The sequence below is a fragment of the Ceratotherium simum genome, chromosome 6 (assembly GCF_057802395.1).
Source record: "Ceratotherium simum simum isolate JZ-2026a chromosome 6, ASM5780239v1, whole genome shotgun sequence".
Classification (NCBI taxonomy): domain Eukaryota; kingdom Metazoa; phylum Chordata; class Mammalia; order Perissodactyla; family Rhinocerotidae; genus Ceratotherium; species Ceratotherium simum.
Window position 1 is genome coordinate 82,393,815 of NC_141905.1, and position 16,899 is coordinate 82,410,713.

The following is a 16,899-nucleotide window of genomic DNA, read 5'->3' on the forward strand; positions in this document are numbered from 1 at the left end:
GGGTGCAATTAGTTTCCCACTGGCTGTTTCTTCACACACAACACCACCAGCTGCTTTGATCTGTGGCTTTGCTCCCCACCCGACCCCCTCGGGAATCTCACACCATCCTCCACCCCAGTGACCACCTGCCGGCTGAGAGCTGTGAACACGGCCTGAGCAGCCCGGCTGTGAGAGATGGGCCAGAGTCAGGCTCTCCTAGGACAATTTGGGGGAGAAGGGGTCCCTAAAAGGAATGGATATTCCCACCACCCAGGAGAGGGTTGCATGAGGAACGAAAGGCAAATGGAGGGAACGGATCTGGAGGAAAGGAATGGAGACTCTGGACAGCTGCCTTGACTGGTCACTTGGAGAAAAATTGCTCTCTGTGTCATGGGCAGTTTGGCTGAAGCCTGAGGTGGAGAGGAACCTGGAGAGGGTCTAGCGGTAGGAAGCCATCTGAGGGGAGGGTTGAGTGGTGGGAAGCAATCAGCAGCCACCAAACAGGGGCCACTGGGAGCAGCCTGTGAGAGGCCGTGGTCTGGCTTGGCTCTCGGTGCAGCTGGAAGGCTCTGGGCCCACATTTGGGCAACAGTAGTAGGGGAAGGTGGATCTGCCCTCAGCCCAGGGCCAGCGCTCCTGGAGTGGGAGCAGCCGTGAGCAGGGCACCCAGACAGCAGGAGCAGGGACATCCAGGCCACCAGCAAGCAGCACCCTGGCGCCTCCTCCCAGCTGTGTGGGTGCTGGGGCAGCCCAGAGGGGCATAGGGTGCAGGGCCCCAGAACCCCAGGCAGCAAACTTGAGCTCCATTAGTGAGTAGCAAGAACAAAAGTCACCTTGAGGATTTGGGGATCTATCTAGGGAGAGGGACCCAGGAGAAGGACTGTAGACTTCTGCTGACCTGGGTGTTGACTTTGAGGAATTGATGTGAGGTGACATTATTTGCACACTGGACTTCACTTATGTGGGTAGATTCTCCACTTTCCCACACCATGCCTTCAGTGACTATGGTGATGACTCTCCACCATCCATTCCAGCTGAGACGGTCAGTCTAAGCCAACTATGATAATACCACCCCCTTGGAAGTGACTGGAACAGGAATAAGCATGTGACCAAATTCTGGCCAAAGTGCAAAGTGAAATTGACTAGGAAGCTTCTGGGAAAGGTCTCCTCACTCCCAAGAAAGATATGGGAAGAGACAGCCTCGTTCTTCCCCTAGACATTGTCATGTCTAGATGTGATGCCTGGAGCTGTAGCAGCCGTCTTGTGAGCATGAGATGCACCAGCCTGAGGACAAAGCTAACCTTCAAGGACGGCAAAGTAGAGGCATGGAAATAACTCAGGTCCTTAACGACACTCTGGAGATTCTGAACCAACCAACCCAGGAGCCTACCTGCCTCTGGACGTCTTGATACATAAGATGGGTGATGACTTTCCTTCACATTTAAGCCAGACTGGTCAGCATTTTCTGTGACATGCAGCCTTTGGTTATTTCTCCATCTGTCTTCTCCTGGTGGGCAGAACCACCTCAAAGTTCATATCTTTGATGAGAAGTTCATACTGTCTATCTTTTTTAATGATGACAATACCCTCCTGCAGGTAGTTCTTCTCAACAGCAAATACTGTCACATCTGTCACCTTGGTGAATCCTTACAACCTCCCTGCCAGAGACACGTCTCCATTTGCAGATGAGAAAACAGAGACTCAGCAAGGGGAAGACACTTGCCCACATTTACACGGCAGGTAATCATTGCACTGGGCTTCGGCCTGCATCTGGCCCTAAAGCCAACGTGTCGTTGGACACCCATCTGCTCACATTTCCCAGGCAGTCCAAATCTTCCCAGCTTGTGGTTAGAGATGGTCCCTCAGCAGGGTCCAGCCCAGACAAGTCTCCAGGTCAGACAGTGGGGTCTTTGTGCCCTTCTCTGGCGGCCATCTTCTTGGTGCCACTTTGACCAAGAAGTGCCCAGGGAACCTGTGCTTGGCTGGAAGGGCCCCCTCTGGAGCCTCAGAAAATCCAGGATGACCTGGAGCAGCTAGCCACAGTGGTCACACACACATACACACACACACACACACACACACACACACACATCCTCTAAGGGGAGGCACAAACATGCCAATGAAGTGGCACCAACTCTACCATTTTCATGCTGTGTGATCTTGAGCAAATTACTTAACCTCTCTGACCCTCAATTTCTGCATTTATAAAAATGGAGAAAAGAATACCAACTTCCTAAGGTTTTATGACACATAAATAAGAATTCATGAGAAAGAATTCTGCAAATGGTTAAAGGTTGTATAAATGAAAGCCTTATTATCATCATTATTATGTATTTATTATTTTAGAATTGAAAATGTTATTAGCATTAGGACACCCAGAGTGTCTTCTCCAAGCAAAGCAAGAAGACCAAGAGTGTTAAAATGCACGTGAACAGCCAAGATGAATCTGTAGGTAGGCATGAGCGGGAGGAGGTCACTGGACCTAAGAGAAGACCACAGCGGCCTTCCTAGTTTGACCTGAGGCCTGAGGTGCCTGTTCTGGGCAAGGATCTCTAACTTCCAGAGGTTTCCCTCCCCCCGGCCCAGCCATGCCAGGGATGTTCAGGAAACAGCCAGCCCTTCTGTTCCACCTCTTCTCTCACAAGGGTACCTTGTGGGCCTGTCCATCTCCAGGGCAGTCTTAGTCCCAGGCAGGGTGACCTCAGCTCCCTCCCTCTGGGCCCATGGTTGCCCTCCCGCATCCAGCTGCCCCCCAGGGCAGGCGGCTGGTGGACCCTGGGGTCAGGAGATCCGGGACCTCAAGAGTCCTGGCATGAACACCCATCATTTTGGCGACCACGGTTCGTCCTCCGAGCCTGAGCCCTGTGTGTACGGATAGCACTGGCCTGCTGAGGCCACATCCAGTCTGGGTTACCCTCGGAGGTAGGTAAAGCCCCCCGGCCCCGCCTCTCCCAGTGCAGCCACCTGCGGCCTCCCTGTCCTGCAGGTCACCCTCTGACCACACACGTCGGTTTAGGGATACAGGGGGGAGGCCTTCCCAGCACCCCAGACCATGGGGTATGGTTCCTGTGGGCTTCAAACCATATGCCCACCCCTAAAGCTCCCTGTCACAGCCAGAGACTTGCTTAGGCAGAGCGAGATGGAGCAGAGGAGGCCACAGGCCTCATCGGGGTGAGATGCAGCATCCCCGGCGTCCTCCCAAGCGGGAGTGCCCCATCTCCCCACTGCATCCGCAGCATGTGGTCTCGGGCCCCCCAGGCTCCGTGCAGGCTGGAGAAACCAGGCCAGGCACCCGCCCACCCAGCTCCCACCCACTGCTGCTGACACTCCAGCCCCAGGAAGGAAAACGAAATCCTTTTCCTACACTCCTGAGCTCTGCTGAGACAGGCAAATCATGAAAGAAGAGCTGAGGACAGAGGAGGGAAATCTAATCCACCAGCGGAGGGAGAGAGCAGGCCTCCGATTCTGTGAGTCTCTTCCCCCCAGCTCCCTGGGGCCCCTGCTGTTGTTTCAGGCTCTTTCTTTGCTGTGCTACTAAACCAAAGATTGGAGGCGGCCCTGAGCCCCTAAAGGGAACACCCAGATACTCCCCACACACACAGCATTGCATGCAGGCCGCTGAGGGTGCCTGGGGTCGCGGGGCCCACTCTGGCCACAAGCGCTGCAAGCCCAGAGCACCGTGGGAGTAGGGGGTCCCTGGGGGCAGTGCTCAACCCATGACTGACTGGGGTTGCCATGTAAAGCCCCCAGCAACCTCGCCCCTCAGGTGGGCTATCTCAGGCTTGAGTCTCCCATAATTCCCCAGCAGCAACCTCCTTCCCTGGCTCACGTCTCCACTCCAGGTGCTTCTGGGATCATCTCCCCACTACTCGGCCTCCCTCCATTCCTGGCCTCAGGGTCTATTCCCGGGAGGCGGGACAGGAAGGGGGTGAGGGAGGTCAACCAAGTCAGAGGCCCAGGGCTCCGAGGTTGGCAGAGGAAGGACTCGTTGGAAGAAGTGCCGTTCTACAGCAGATGCGGGATAGGGGAGGTGGGAAGGAATTAGGATCTCAGGGCACCTACACACCATTCAATTCTCACAATGGTCCTTTTGGGTAGCTGTTATTATGCCCATTTCTCAGATGCGGAAACTGAGGCTCAGACACACCCAAGGTCCCCAACCAAGGATAGGGGGAGCTGGGATTCAAACCCAGAGGCCAGGTCCCAGCCTGGGGACCACAGTGCTTCCAGGCAGAGGGCGCAGAGCTAGAAGAAGTAGCACGTTCCCCGGAAGTGGAGCATTTTCACCCATTTCATGAAGGTAACATGGTCCCATCAGGTCTGTGAGATTGACGAGAAGGTGGTCGGCGGGCAGGACAGTGTTCTGTCCCCCTGGCGCCTCCTGGGACAGGCCCCTTGTGCCTCAGCAGCCCAGGAACACGGACAGCCCGCCCACTCCGCACAATGAACGGCCTCGTCTCCCACTCTCCCTTTATCTTAAAAAGCCCAGCGCTCAGCTTTCTCTTGAAAAGCTCCACTAATTAGAAGCATATTTTGTTTTCTCAGGGGAGGCAGCTGTGGGCTAAAAGTCAGAAGTATAAACTCTGGTGGTGGATGAATCATGTTGCTTTTTATTAATTTTTTTATGGCAAAGTTTTTATGGCTTTCTAAAAACAAGGAAGAATAAGGCTCATCTCACTTATTATTGGCAACGACTGATCGGGGCAGAGTTGAAAAGGCTAAGCCGTTTTTCAAATAATCTCCAGGGGTTGGCGGAGCTTGTCATCCTCGAAACCAAGCCCCACGCCCACCTCAGGCCCATGAGAGCATCTGTCCACGGCAAGACGATGAAGAGAGCGATCGGCACCGTGGAACTTCAGGTTCCTCTATTTGCACATCGTAGGTGTGCAGTGAGTGTGTGCTGGAGGAGTTAATTAACTGATTCCACTAAAACCTTCTGTTAGACAAAGGAAATTAAAAGAATTGACCTATCGTGGCCCATTAATAAGATGGAATGTGATAAAGCCATAAACCTAATGACTGGGAGATGTTTAAGGATGATGGGAAAGAATTCCCCTTCTATTATTAAGTGAAAGCACAGTGTGTAGACTAGGATCTGAGCCTTATCTTCAAAATATAACGTATCCGTAAACGACTATAGGGAAATCTGACGTAAACGCGAGGGCGGGCCAAATGCCGACGGCTGTTGGCTCTGAACCGTGCGGTAATGAACAGTCTGTAATTTCTTCTCTGTCTTTCTCTGTGTTTTCCAGTTTTCAATAACGAACATGAGCTACTTCAGAAATCAGGGAGAAGAAATGTTCTACTGACAATAAGAGGAAATACGATCAAGTACCAGACAGCCTGACTGCTGGCGTGGAAGGCGGACGTGACTTGTCGGAGCCTTTCTGAGCGGGGTCCTGCGGCTCAGTTCCTGAGATTCCTTGAGGACCCCTGGGAGGGGCGGGGAAGGAGACCTGCACAGACAGGGCACCGTCCCCACGTCCTGTTTCTGCCAGGCGGCTCTGCTCTGCTGGGTTCAGCGTGGACTTTACTCCACTGACGGAGGCACCAGAAATGGCACTGTGTATTTTTCAAAAGCAAATTAAATCTGACCCTGTGCTCCCCATCTCAGGGCTGATTGCAAATTCACCCTGTCAGTATTAGGGGCTCCCACTCTGACGAGGGTTGCTAGATTTAACAAATAAAAATACAGGATGCCAACATAAATAATGAATAATATTAGTATAAGTATATCCCATGCAATATTTGGCATATACTTATACTAAAATATTATTCATTGTTTATCTGAAATTCAGATTGAACTGCTTGTCCTACACTTTATCTGACAACCCTACCTCTGCCCGCTAGGGGTCTTGCAAAGGCCCAGGGAGATTATACAGAGCAGAACAGAGGGAAGTCTCCAGGCCACTGGTAGCCACTGTGAGTTCTGAGTCCACCATGGCTCCCTCAGGGCCAGGGAGCTCTCCTGTCCTCATACTGAGTGGGGCGGGGGGGGGGGGGGCATCTTTGCCAAGGCTGGGCACCTGGTGACCAGGGGTACTAGTTGGTCATCACCCCCCAAGGCCCTGCCACCTCTCAGGACACTGCTGGCATGGGGCCTACATGCCCACTACTGTCAGGACCTCGTGCAATATCCCTGGATCAGTCAGGGCCCTGGTGGGAGACCACTGGCCCATCAAATGGGTGATTTGGGCAAGTTTAATAAAGAGACCATTTACAAAGGTTTTGTAGCTTAAAGAATAAAGGAGTGAAAGCCAGGGCTATAAGCAAACCAAACAAAGAAAGGCACCAACTCAAAACTAAAATCCCCACACTTGGAAAAGTGCATGTAAACCAAAGCACTGCTGATGACATGCTCTTAGCATGAACATTAATCAGCCAGGCCCAAACAGACCTGCTCCACAGAGGATGCCTCCCTGATCCCATGATCCAGGGGTGGGGCTGATTTTCTTAAGCCAGTCAGCAAATTCCATTTTCCCTGGCCTCAATAGTTAGTTCAGAAATGGGCACCCAAGCCAGTCAAAATCAATGAGGCCCCTTTTTCAGTAAGAAAGCAACAAGAAGAGACTCAACCTTTCCCACTGTACACAAATAAGGAAGGATGTAGCCCCAGGAGCTTTGGCAGCCATTCTGTGACCATGAGGAGAGAACATGCCTTAAAATATGCCAACACCAATGAAGCAGAGCCAAAAGAGGAAAAGAGATTAGCCAGGTCCTGGTTACATCATTTGAGCCCTGGATCAAACCATTCCTGACACAGTTGAGTTATAAGCACCAATAAAATCTCGTTTTGCTGAAGCCAATTTGGGTTAGGCTTTCTGATACAAGCTGGATTCCTAAACAGCATGGGGCATATCGAGGGCCAGGAGTATCACTCCCCCGTCTTTCAAGGCCAAATAAGTAGAAAACTTATAGCATCACCTATGGTATGGACTATTGTAGAGATTAAATGAGGTAATACTTGTATAGACCTTAGAACAGTGGTTGGCACAGAACTAGGCTCATGAAGAGGTTTTAGCTGCTATTGTTGTTGTTGTTGTTGTTGTTGTTATTAATGATAATAATATATAAGCTCTCCTTGGATGAGGTTCACTCCAGAGGTTGATGGCCCTCCAGCCTCCTGGCCACATGTGGAAGAATCCTGCTGCCTGTCCTGCCTGAGCCCTCTCCTCTTTCCCCCTCTCCTTGCAGGCTCCACCAGCCTGACCCTGACCCTGACCTGGTGGGCTGCCCTGGGCTCCATCTGCTGGTCCAAGCACGTGCAAACTCAACCATCAACGCCTTTCCCCAGCCCCAGACTGTGACGTTTTTCTGTTGCAAGTGACAGAAAACCCTCCATAGACTGGAACAATGGGAGAGGTGACTTTACCATCAGGACTCCAGGGCTCCTGTGATGCTGTCACCCTCTACCTCATGCCACCTCTGCTGGCCGTGCTTACCTCTGCGTTGGTTATACCTTCTGACAGGTCGTTTTGAAGTCAAGGATAACTTTTTTAAAAGTCTGCAAGTTTAAAAGACCCATCACTTTAAAAATTAGAGTCAACAAGGAGAGGGAAAATGATAATCATTCAGAACACTGAATGCTGAGTAGCTAAAGTTACAAAAAAAGCTGAATCATAATGAACATCTACAGTAAAAATTCATGGATCGTGGCTGAAGTCATCCTTAGAGGAAAATTCAAAGCCTTTAATATATTAACTACAAAAGAAGAAAAAAATGAAAAGAAATGAATTTAGCTCAAGGGGCTAGGAAAAGAACAACAGTCAACCCAAGGCAACAAGAAAGACCGAAGCAAACACATAAGGGCGGAATTCAACAAAATTGAGAACAAAACAGAAATACAACCAAAATACAAGTCAAATACAAATTTATCAAATATAAAATGAGAACAGGAACAACTCAGACATAACAAACAGTTTTAAATTAAATATTTAAGGGATATTATTCACAACCACAAGCCAAAACCTAAAAATAGATTAAACAGATACATTTCTGGGGATAAAAACATACAGTGCCAAAATTGGCTCAAGAGAAAATAGAAAAATTGAATGAATCAATAGCTATGAGAGAAAGTAAAAACCCAAGAGAACCAACAGACAGATTAATAGAACGAATTAGAGAGTTCAGTGTGGCTCCCAGACACATAAGCAACACACAAGAAGCAGTAGTGTTCCTCCGTTCCAGCAAAAACTCACTGGAAAAACGTAGCCAAAAATATGATAGCATTTATCATAGCAACAAAAAATATAAAGCATCTAGGAGTTAGCCTAACCAAGAATGCACGAGATCTCTATGGAGAAAATCTTGACTCTAGTAAAGGCACACAGGAATGCGTGAGAAAATGGAGAGCTGCGCCCTAGGCATGGTGGCATGACTGAGCATTGCCAACATCAGTTTTCCTCAAGCTCGTCAGTAAATTAAACACAATCCAATCAAAGTCACAGCCACCTGTTTCCGGGAGCTTTACAAATTGACTCACAAATTCATATGAAAAATAAAGATTCATGAACGGCTAAAAGATCAAAGAAGTGGTATCGGCAAGGCAACAGATGAGAGGATCAAAGAAACAGAATAGAAATTCCAGAGTCATACCAAAATGATGGATGTGGCATCAAAAATCAGAGAGGAGGAGGCAGAACCAAGATGGCGGCGTAAGCAGACTCGGAACTCACCTCCTCCCGTGGACACAGCCAATTTACAACTACTCGTGGAAAAATTACCCCTGAGACAGAACTGAAAACTGGATAAGAGGAACTCCTGCAACAACGGACAATCCTAACTGAGGTGGAAGAGGCAGAGACTCCCTTCTGGAGAGGAAAAACGCCGCCTTCACAAGCCGCCAGCTTCACGGCCGCCGGGAGCAGCGCACAGGCACGCAGCCTCCCTGGAGGCGCGGGGCCCTGAGCCGGGAGTGCCCCCACTGTGGGCATTTTGTGGACCCAGCACAGTCGAGACCAGCGGCATAATATCTGACTTTGCCTGCGACTAAAACATTCGGGAGTACCCCTAGAAAAGCTGGTTCACAAAGAAACTAAAACTGGCTCTTAAAGGGCCCGTGCGCAAACTCACCCATTTCAGAAAGCATCCTAAAATCACCAGAAAGAAAGGTGCACAGTGCTGGGGTGAAAAGAGACTCACCTAATAGGCCGTGAGTGCATCTCGGTGAGGGGTGAGACCTCTCCAGGGACTGGGACGTTGGCGGCGGCCATTGTTGTGGCCCGGTGTGGGCGTGTTGACACAGACACCATTGGAGTTCTCCCTGAGGCCTGCTAGCCCAGGGTCTGCCCCACCCGCTAGAGCACCGATTTAATCCAGCTCAGCCAGGGCAGGCAGCCCACCCTAGAGACTGGCCCCACCCAACAACAAGCCCTCAGGCAACTTGTGGGCCTACATAGATCAGTGACTGGATTCGCTGCAGCCTGGCAACTGAGCCGACTTGAGCGGGGCAGGGCATGCACAAGGAGCGGCTGGAGAGTGTGGGGCGGTGGCGGAGTGTGTGGGGCTCCCGCTGTGGAGAGACTGGGTCCGCTTGGGGAGGTCGGGGCACTCACACGGGGCAGGACTGTGTTGACTCTGTGTGTGGACCTGTGGGCGGCAGGGTTTGTCAGCTGCAGAAGACTTGTGCTTCTCAAAGACCCACATAGGAGGTTTGCCCCACCTTCCAAAGCCTGAAATGATTGGGTGCTCCTGTGCCTGAGGCCAGCCCCACCCAGCTGCAATCCTCAGAGAGCTGACAAGAGACCTAATAGGCTAGAGGCTTATAGCAATTGTAAGGCCCTGAGCCTAACAACCTGGCACGCTGGGGGCCTACTCACTTAAAAGAAATACTGCAGGGGCTGGCCCCGTGGCTTAGCGGTTAAGTGCGCGCGCTCTGCTACTAGCGGCCCGGGTTCGGATCCCGGGCGCGCACCAACGCACCGCTTATCCGGCCATGCTGAGGCCGCATCCCACATACAGCAACTAAAAGGATGTGCAACTATGACATACAACTATCTACTGGGGGCTTTGGGGGGGGAAAAAAAAAAAAGAGGAGGATTGATAATAGATGTTAGCTCAGAGCCGCCTTCCTCAGCAAAAAAGAGGAGGATTCAGCAGGATGTTAGCTCAGGGCTGATCTTCCTCACCAAAAAAAAAAAAAAAAAGAAATACTGCAACACAAATGTGGTATTAGAACTTGCAGCCAACTGTGCTGGGGCTCCCCACACCTGATAAAGAGACTGAAGGGCCCACAACAACTACAAGCAGCTGAGCATTACAACAGCTGGCCAGGAGCAAACTCAGCCTCCCTGGGTGCCTACAGGGAAAGCAAACAGGCCACAACAGAAGGACACACGTAGCCCACATAGGGGTCACCCCTGGAACATTGAGAACTGAGGGAAGCACACTGCAGGCCTCCTAAGGCATCCACTTATATAAGGTCACCTATCCAAGAGCAGGAGACGTAGCTGACCTACCTAATATACAGACACAAGCACAGGGAAAGAGGCAAAATGAGGAGGCAAAGGAATACATTCCAAGTAAGGGAACAGGACAAAACCCCAGAAAAGGAACTAAGTGAAACAGAAATGAGCAACCTACCCAACAGAGAGTTCAAACTAAGAGTGTTAAGGATGCTCACTGATCTGGGGAGAAGAATAGATGAACTCAGTGAGAATGTCAACAAAGAAATGGAAGATATAAAAAAAGAACCAATCAGAAATGAAGAATACAATACTGGAAATGAAAAATTCATTAGAGGGACTCAAAAGCAGAGTAGAGGATACAGAGGAACGGATCTGTGAGCTGGACGAAAGACTAGAAGAAATTACCCAAGGTGAACAGGTAAAAGAGAAAAGAATTAAAAAGAGTGAGGATAGTCTAAGGGACCTCTGGGACAACATCAGGCACACTAACATCCGTGTTATAGGTGTCCCGGAAGGAGAAGAGCGAGACAAGGGGGCAGAGAATCTATTTCAAGAAATAATAGATGAAAACTTCCCTAACCTAAGGAAGGAAACAGACATCCAGGTACAGGAAGCACAGAGAGCCCTAAACAAGATAAACCCAAAGAGGGCCACACCAAGACATATCATAATCAAAATGTCCAGAATTAAAGATAAAGAGAGAATCCTAAAAGCCGCAAGAGAATGTCAAGTTACATAAAAAGGAAACCCCATAAGGCTATCAGCGGACTTCTCAGCAGAAACCTTACAGGCTAGAAGAGAATGGCATGATATATTTAAAGTGCTAAAAGGAAAAAACTTACAGCCAAGAATACTCTACCCAGCAAGGTTATCATTCAAAATGGAAGGAGAGATCAAAATTTTCTCAGATAAGCAAAAATTAAAGGAGTTTGTCACCAAGAAACCAGTGCTACAAGAGATGTTAAAAGGACTGATTTAAGGGGAAAAGAGAAGACCACAAATAGGAAAAATTATCTATTTCCATGATTAGAATGTATTGGATACAAATACACAAAAAAGAGGTTAGATATGATATCAAAAACATAAAAGGAGGGAGGAGGGGAGTTATGAGTACAGCTTTCAGACAGAGGTCAAACTAAAGTGACCATCAGTTCTGTATAGAAGAAGAAAGGAACAGAGAAGGACTACTAAAACACTGAGAAAAAAAAAAAAGTTAAAAAATGGCAGTAAGTACATACTTATCAATAGCTACTTTAAACGTCAATGGACTAAATGCTCCAATTAAAAGGCATAGAGTGGCTGACTGGATAAAAAAACAAGACCCATATATATGCTGCATACAAGAGACACACTTCAGACCTAAAGACACTCACAAACTGAAAGTGAAGGGATGGAAAAAGATACTCCATGCAAATGGCAATGAAAAGAAAGCTGGGGTAGCAGTACTCATATCAGACAAAATAGACTTTAAAACAAAACTATAAAAAGAGACAAAGAAGGGCATTACATAATGATCAAGGGAACACTCCAACAAGAGGATATAACACTTGTAAATATCTACGCACCCAATGTAGGTGCACCTAAATATATAAAGCAATTATTAACAGACATAAAAACAGAAATAGACAGTAACACAATAATAGTAGGGGACTTTAACACTCCACTTACACCAACAGATAGATCATCCAAACAGAAGATCAATAAGGAAACATTGGCCTTAAACGACACACTAGAACAGATGGACCTAGTAGATATATACAGAGCATTCCATCCAAAAACCGAAGAATACACGTTCTTTTCAAATGCACATGGAACATTCTCCAGGATTGATCACATATTAGGCCACAAAACAAGTCTCCATAAATTTAAGAAGATTGAAATAATACCAAGCATCTTTTCTGACCACAACGGTATGAAACTAGAAATCAACTATAGGAAGAAAATCAGAAAAGCCACAAATACGTGGAGATTAAACAAAATGCTACTGAACAACGACTGGGTTAATGAAGAAATCAAAGAAGAAATCAAAAAATACCTGGAGACAAATGAAAATGAAAATACGACATGCCAGAATTTATGGGATACAGCAAAAGCGGTTCTAAGAGGGAAGTTTATAGCTATACAGGCCTATCTCAACAAACAAGAAAAATATCAAATAAACAATCTAACAATGCACCTAAAGGAACTGGAAAAAGAAGAACAAACCAAGCCCAAAATCAGTAGAAGAAGGGAAATAATAAAAATCAGAGCAGAAATAAATGAAATAGAGACCAAAAAAACAATAGAAAAAATTAATAAAACCAAGAGCTGGTTCTTTGAAAAGGTCAACAAAATTGACAAATCTTTAGCTAGACTCACCAAGAAAAAAAGAGAGAAGGCACAAATAAGTAAAATCAGAAATGAAAGAGGAGAGGTTACAACAGACACCTTGGAAATACAAAAGATTATAAGAGAATACTGTGAAAAGCTATATGCCAACCAATTCGACAATCTGGAAGAAATGGATAAATTCTTAGAATCATACAACCTTCCAAAACTGGATCAAGAAGAAGTAGAGAATTTGAATAGACCAATCACCAGTAAGGAGATCGAAACAGTAATCACTAACCTCCCCAAAAATAAAAGTCCAGGACCAGACGGCTTCCCTGGTGAATTCTACCAAACATTCAAAGAAGACTTAATACCTATCCTTCTCAAACTCTTCCAAAAAATTGAGGAGGGGGGGAAGCTCCCTAACTCATTCTACGAAGCTGACATTACCCTGATACCAAAACCAGACAAGGACAACACAAAAAAAGAAAATTACAGGCCAATATCACTGATGAACATGGATGCAAAAATCCTCAACAAAATACTAGCAAATCACATACAACAATATGTTAAAAAGATTATACACCATGATCAAGTGGGATTTATTCCAGGGATGCAGGGATGGTTTAACATTCGCAAATCAATCAACGTAATACACCACATTAATAAAATGAAGAATAAAAATCACATGATCATCTCAATAGATGCAGAGAAAGCATTTGACAAGATACAGCATCCATTTATGATAAAAACTCTGAATAAAATGGGTATAGAAGGAAAGTATCTCAACATAATAAAGACCATATATGAGAAACCCACAGCTAATATCATCCTCAATGGTGAAAAAGTATCTCAACAACAAAAAAACTACCAACCCAATTAAAAAATGGGCAAAAGACCTGAACAGACATTTCTCCAAAGAAGATATACAGATGGCCAACAGACACATGAAAAGATGTTCAAAATCACTAACTATCAGGGAAATGCAAATCAAAACTACAATGAGATATCACCTCACGCCCGTCAGAATGGCTATAATTAACAAGACAGGAAACAACATGTGTTGGAGAGGATGTGGAGAGAAGGGAACTCTCATACACTGCTGGTGGGAGTGCAAACTAGTGCAGCCACTATGGAAAACAGTATGGAGAGTCCTCAAAAAATCAAGGATAGAACTACCATATGATCCAGCTATTCCACTGTTGGGTATTTATCCAAAGAACTTGAAAACACCAATTTGTAAAGGTACATGCACCCCTGTGTTCATTGCAGTGTTATTCACAATAGCCAAGACTTGGAAGCAACCTAAGTGCCCATCAAGGGACGAATGGATAAAGAAGCTGTGGTATATATACACGATGGAATACTACTCAGCCATAAGAAACGACGAAATCCAGCCATTTGTGACAACATGGATGGACATTGAGGGTATAATGCAAAGTGAAATAAGTCAGAGGGAGAAGGTCAAATACCGTATGATTTCCTTCATTAAGTAGTAGATAGTAACAACAATAAACAAACACATAGAGACAGAGTTTGGATTGGTGGTTACCAGAGGGGAAGGGGGGAGGGAGGAGGGTGAAAGGGATAATTCGGTACATGTGTGTGGTGATGGGTTGTAATTAGTATTTTGGTGGTGAACATGATGTAATCTACGCAGAAATAGAAGTACAATGATGTACACCTGAAATTTTTACAATGTCATAAACCAATGTTACTGCAATAAACAAAAAATTAAAAAAAAAATACTAAGTTTCAAAAAAATAAAAACAAATCAGCACCAAAAAAACAAAAATCAGAGAGGAAAAGATGAATTATTCAGGAAATGATGCCTTAGATACTAGCTGGCTGTGTGAAGATTTTGGCTCCTCCCGTGTACAGACTATACTCCAAACGGAGAGCCCCCAGTCCAGCGTCCCCCGCACTTTGACTCACGGCCGCATTTACCCGCTCAGTATCCGGTCGCCGCTTTGACAACCCTTGGTCTGGGTATTGCAGCGTCTTACCATCTCGACACACATTTGCGATATTTTTCAACGTGTAAGGCATATTGGGCGCCTGCGTAATCCAAACGTTTCCCGCACGGAAGAGGAGCAGGAAGAAGTAAGTTCTGACTGTGAAGCAGATTCTTGAAACCCTTACCCTGAATTAAGCAAGCAAACCATCCGGCTGCTTCAAAGGGAAGATAAGCCGCTGGAGCATCCGCTTCTCCAAGGCCGAGGGAGACTGCCCAGGACGAGGCATCGCCGCCCCATTCCAGCAAATCGGCGTCGGGGGTGTAAGAAGCAAAAGGAAGGAGAAAGAAAAATGTCTGCCCTGGGTGTTTACTTCCTGCAGACAGAGAGAGAGATTTTAGATTCTCGGTACAGGTTATGGAGAAAGAAAATAAAAAACGCTAACAATCTTTAGATGCAACTATCAGCGGTATTTGGAAAGTCTTCATACTGTACATAAAGACGAGAATGTGAAAATGAAAAATAGTATATGCGTATATAATACCACATGATAATATAATATAATATACAGACACATATTCCAAATAGTTTAAGGACTAAAGTATGTAAGTTAAATTAGAAAGCTAATAAAAGAGAAAAAGCTTTATGGTCTCCAAGTCAGAAAGAGTTTCTTAAACAAGATGCCAGAAGAATAAACTATGAGAAGAAAAATGACAGACTGAACTTCATCAAAATTAAAGGTTTCTATTCGATAAAGAACGCCACAGACAAACTGAACAGATGAGTGACAGACTGGAAGTTTGTCTTCAATGTCTGAAACTGAGGAGGAATTATTACGCAAATTATACAAGTAACTCCTACAAATCAGCAAATGAAAGAGGGTCAGCCCCTCAGGAAAATGAGGGAAGGTGTGAACAGAAGATTAACCTCAGGAAGAGCCTGCTGTCTAGAGAGAAAATGAGAAGAGCTTTACTTCTAGTCACCAGAGACACGAACCAGAACGAGACCCCGCCTCCCAGGCATCTTATTCGCAGAAAATCGAAGGTCAGAGGAAAGCAAGGGCAGCTGTGAGCTTGAGGAAACGGGGTCCCCCCGACCCCCCACTGGGAGGACAGACAGCTGCAGGACTGCAGACAGCCAGGCAGGAGCACCCGCTGAGTGTGTGCAACATCACAGACACAGGGGTGTGGCTTCTGCGGATGCATCCCACAGACATGTCTGCAGGGCCGCCAGGAGGCACAGAGACGGGCGCTCAGCACAGAGTATTCGTGGTACACAGTCACAGGGGCCTGTGGCTCAGGAATGGAAAAGGAGTGTGTGTGTGTGTTTTAAGTTGTCCTAGTCCATTCAGGCTGCTATAACAGAATGCCACAGACTAGGTGGCTCATAAACAACAGAAATTTATTTCTCACAGTTCAGGAGGCTGGAAGTCCAAGATCAATGTGCCGGCAGATCAGTGTCTGGTGAGGGCCGGCTGGTGAGGTTGGTTGTTCCACGTCCTGGCCATGCCACCTCTCAGCAAAGCCCCCAGGGAGCCCAACACACACTGAGGCCTCTGGGATCCCAGCCTTGGAGTCCAGGAAAGACGGCCCAGATGACACCCTGGTGACAGCCACAGCCTCAGCTGCTGTCTGAATGACTGCCGTGTGTTACTTCTTGTTAATTAGATTTCAGTTGGGATGATGGTAAAATAAGAGAACGGGAATAACCGTCCTCTATTTCAGGGATTCCCAAGGCTGCTGACAGGGAGGGGTGGACATATAACCCCCACAGCAGCAGCAGCTAAATGCCAGAACCTCGTGGAAGGGGCACTGTCAGGGGGGTGACATTTGTTGACCTTCTCTGTCATTATGAGCTTTTTGAAGGTGACGGTCTGAGCAGTGAGGGCCTTAGGACAGGGCTGGTGTACCTCCCACAGCAGAGGTGCTGGGGAAATGCCTACGGAAGGAAAGAAGGAAGGAAGGAAAGGAGAGAGGGAGGGAGGAAGGAAGAAAGGAAGAAAGGGAGAGAGGGCAGGAAAAGGAGAGAGGGAAGGAAGGAAGGAAGGAGGTGCAATCACACATCCATACAAACAAACCAGGTCTCCCAAGCGTACCAAGTGAGCAAAGGGACACAAAGGCCCTTTGACCACGGTATGTCCCATGCACACGTCTGGCCATGGTATAAACCAGAAACATGGAGTGAGCTGAGCATATCATGGAATCTTCTGGGCAAATAAAACTTAACCCTTTAAGCGCCGGTCTTTTTAT

The 16,899-nt window shown here is 47.1% G+C and overlaps 1 long non-coding RNA gene across 2 annotated transcripts in view; it reads right to left on the reverse strand.

Annotated features, from left to right (window-relative positions):
• The window catches only part of LOC147916923 (uncharacterized), a 30,986-nt gene extending 21,733 nt beyond the window's left edge, over positions 1-9,253 (reverse strand). For both annotated transcript variants that reach the window (XR_015552526.1, XR_015552525.1), the window contains exon 1: positions 9,121-9,253. This is a non-coding gene — a long non-coding RNA (uncharacterized LOC147916923). The remainder of the gene's footprint in view (positions 1-9,120) is intronic.
• Positions 9,254-16,899: the final 7,646 nt, after the last annotated feature.